Below are 4,486 nucleotides of genomic sequence, written 5' to 3'. Positions count from 1 at the left end.
AGCTTTGACCTAAGGATGTCAACATGTTTGATTTGTAATGGATATCCAAGCAAACTGCTCCCAAAAAATTTGGAAGAAGAAAAGAAATTTTACTAATCAATTAAAAAAAAATCAGATAGGATTTGAAATTAAGAAATGACATCCAATTAGATTCAGATTCAAATATTCATAAAATATCTGACCGGATACGGATTCAGTTATACAAAAATATATCCATTTGAAATCAGATTTCAGATTCAGATACACAAAAAATATCCAATCAGACCCAGATCGGAATTAGTTTTAAATAAAATTCTATATTCCATGCTTTTATGTTTCGTAAATCAGCCAGATTGAGTTCAAAGTTTTGGATTCAGATTCAAATATAAAAATAGGATTTGGGTCAGATTCTGAATGCGACATCTGATTTCAGATTCAGATTAGGATGAGAAAAAAATGGATTTAGATCAGATTCAAATAATGAAATCTGATTTTGGATGAGGATGAGGATGGGGATGAAACAAAGAAAGTTTTTCTGACAAGGCATTGGGAAAAGAAATGAGCCAGGGCAAAAATATTTAAACAACCCTATTTATTTTAGAAAAATAAAAAAGAATTTGTTTATTTTTTGTCATAGTTCAAAAGAAGAAGCCTTTTGTTCGTATCCTTTTAAGTCTGGTCTACCTCCTTCATGTCCATTCTTATAATTGTAGACTCCCTTGAACATGACAGCCCTATCTCCATGATCATCACCAACAGATCATTCCGAGCAGCTGATCTTTCAGTTGCAGTACCATTGCTTTCCTTCAGAAGATGGCCAACAAACACTCTAGGACCAACTGTTGTTAGAAACTTGGCTCTCTCTTTCTCTCTCACTTTCTTAACACAGCAAGAAAATCAAATCAGAAGAAAAGGAAGACATAGTAAGAACACGCAAAGATTTTACGTGGTTTGAAAACAACGTTTTTTTACGTCCACACAAAGCTATTTCCACTATCAGAAAAAATTACAAAGTACAAGCTCAAACACTGAACAAAGCTATTTCCACAAAATAAAAATTACATAAATACCCTTACAGAAATTAGGGAAGGCTATCAAGTATGGATCAGACTCAACACTCCAACAGCTGTCACTAAAGCCATTTTGTTTTTAAAAATTTTTGAAGGGGCCAAAGTGATTTTCTTTTTCTTTTTCTTGACTGCCAAAGAGTAAGTTAATTTACATTTCTCAAAATCTGGGAGGGTACACTGAACTCATGATAACCAAAGTGAATTCAAATATGCATAAATATCCAATCCGATACGGATTCAGTTATACAAAATGTCCAATTGATTCAGATTCAGAAACACAAAAATATCCAATCAGATCCAGATCGGACTTAGTTTTAAAAAATATTCTATATTTAATGCTCTTTTATTTTGTAAATAAGTGAGATTCAGTTCAAAATTGTGGATTCAGATTCAAATATAAAAATAGGATTCAGATCGGATTCTGATCAGATTAGGATGAGAAAAAAATGGATTTAGATCAGATTCAAATTATGAAATCTGATTTTGGATGAGGAAAAAAATTACATTCGGGTCAGATTCAGATTGTGGAATCTGATTTCAGATTCAAATTTGGATATGACTTTTTTTCACTTGTGTCACAGCTCGAAAACGACAGACGGTTAATAATATATTTTATTTCAAATATTTTTCATTTTATTTTTTTATTGGGTCCATCCATTTTCAAGAAAAACAAGGTCAGTCACTCTCTCGAGTCTCCCAACTTCTCCACGGGTATGGGTGACAACTGTTCACGTTGTTCTGAATGAGCAGGTAGCCGAATAACTTCAACTTTTGCCAGCGGCCCAGCAATACCCAAAATTGCATATGTACCAGCATGCTGGACCTTGTGAACATTGAGAAATGGTTCCATATTTGGGTTGTGGCCTTTTGGATGTGAGTAATTACATAAAACTAAATCTGAACTAAATCCTAACTGATCCGATACTTATATACATCAGAATCTGAATCTGAATCCAGTCGATGTTATTTCTTAATCAGAGATTAATTTTTTTCTCATATCTGTTTGCTTTTTTTTAACGGTTCAATTAGACATGCGATCTGGATGGAAAATGACATTTAAAGTGTATCCATCTTTACCAAGTGAATGACGAGGGCAGTTCCAATTCTTTTGCTTACCTTACATGGAAAGGCATGGTATCTAGATAAGAGGTAGAAAGAGAGAGAGAACATATAATTTTGTGACAAATTGTAAATGATTTTGCAAAATTGTAAAACAATAAGGAATACAAAAACGTATAAGAGAAAGGAAGGAAGGGTGGTGAGACTCAAAAGAGGAGTTTGAGTTGGTAAGGCGATGTGGTCTAGCTAATGTTCCTGATAGGCTCGGATTCTCCTTTAAGCCAAACTCCCTTCGAGTGGGATCCGTTAGAGCCACAAAGACGGGTAGCCTTTGCATGTTGCAGGCCACATCAGCATTGGGATTGATAACCGTGTCCACCATGGCCTCGAATTCCTCCGTCTGAGGCATTATCTTCTTTTCCTCTTCGCTTGGCATCACTCCCTCAGGTGTGCTTAATCCTTGAGTGCTCACCTTAGGTCTGCTGACCTGCCCAAATGCAGAAGGCACGAATCAATTCTTTGAAAACATCACCGGTTTCATAATTTGTCACGAAGTATGAATGGTTATCATGCTTCAGTAGGTCCAGTAACAACAGTGTTTCCTTAAACCATACCTTGGGCTTGTTCCTCTGAGGCACTGGCCGCAGCTCTTGCTTCCTGTGTGCAAACTGCAACCACACAGGCATGAGAATGAACTATTAGAACCACATATCACATATGCTAATGCAGATATAACTAAGCAAATGCATCCACACTCTACCAGCCTCTTATGGAAGAAGTGTTAAAACATGGAAAAAAAAAACTGAAGCATGTACCGGGCTGTGGTTGGGCATCTTGATGCCTACATCCACGGGCAAGGGAGCTCTCTCTTTATTCATTCTCTGATGTTCTTGAGAGAAGATGGACTCTCAATATATAGAGAGCAGGCCAGACCAATTAAGGTAAGATAATCATGCAAATCCTGGGTGATAAACAAAGTGTCAAGAAAAAAGGGATCAGATCTCTTGTCAAAATCTGTTATTGTTATGCAGACTACATTTTTTTTTGAGAACCCAAAAAAAAAGGAACATTTATCTATTTCAGCATAAACAGAATTTTAGACCAATTAAAATCGATGAGACATTCACCATATAATAGCAAGAGGAAGAAAGTCGTGTGGCACTGACAACTTTAAGAAAAAAATTGAAATATTCAATGTGCCCTTATTTAATTTCTTCCAAATTGTAATTGGGAAGCAGCCTTTAGCTTTTTTAGAGATAGAAATTGTGTATTATCATGATCATGTATACCAAAAATATTGTAAGCCATAACCTTTTGTTTTACTATATATGTTGGTCAAAGGAATCAATAAAAATAACTTCTCTCCAGCTTTATCTTTCACGCTTTCTCTGTTTTCTTCTCTTTTCTCGTGGTATCAGAGTAAAATGAGAGAGGAAAATCGACTGCTCCCTTCCGTTGACTCTAAAAAATTCAATATTTTGTAGAGAGGTTCTTCAGACAGCTAAAATTGGAATAATCTTCAGACAACAAATCAGTGCCGGTCTTCCTCTCTGCAGCCTGATACACCTTCGTCTCCAGTAAATTTGTTAGGGTCGACTGAATTTCTCTGTTGCGGATGTCAGTGACATTGCAGATCCTTTTGAATCAGATCCAGAAATCTCCTCTTGGCAGTTCCGGTTCTCAGCCTACAGGTTCAGCTCGACAGCAGGGTCTCTCAACCCTTCACTGAGTCACAAACTCAGGCAGTCATATTTGCTTCAGTTCAAAGGCTTTGGCTTCTTCTCTGACTTAAGACAGCAAAAGAGCGTCACCAGCGGAGGAAAGAGGGAGGAAACAGAATTAGGGGCTGTCGGACTGTAATGAGGTGTTTTTTTTTTGGGCGTGCTTTGAGCTATTTCTCTGTTTTCTCTGAGGAGAGCTTGACGGTGATATTCTTATTATCAAAGCAGAAATTCGTGAAGCCTGCTCCGTTCGCGTCGTACGAACACCACCGAGTTGAGATTCATCGAAGATCTTAAGGGCATCTTTTCCTCTTTCAAACTTGGGTAATTTGGCACGCAGACCATTGACTTGAGTGCTGGGGGAAACTTGGGTATTCGATTTATTGACTTAGCATGAGGAAGAACAACTTATGCAAGACAAGTTCCACAGGGACAAATTGTCACCATTCTGAGGTCAGTTCTTCAATGCATAGATAAATGGTTTACTCAAGTTCAATCAAATCAATTTTATGAAACCCAAATTTGACTTGTTTATAATCATGTTTTGAGTTAAGCTTGAGCTTAACAGAGCAAATTTGAGTCAAGCTTGAGTTGACTCGTTTTACAGCTCTATCCACTTGACACACACAAATGGACTCGTCCCCTGTTTATAATCGT

The sequence above is a fragment of the Nymphaea colorata genome, chromosome 4 (assembly GCF_008831285.2).
Source record: "Nymphaea colorata isolate Beijing-Zhang1983 chromosome 4, ASM883128v2, whole genome shotgun sequence".
Classification (NCBI taxonomy): domain Eukaryota; kingdom Viridiplantae; phylum Streptophyta; class Magnoliopsida; order Nymphaeales; family Nymphaeaceae; genus Nymphaea; species Nymphaea colorata.
The sequence above is the reverse complement of the archived record's forward strand: the minus strand, read 5'-3'. Positions refer to the sequence as shown.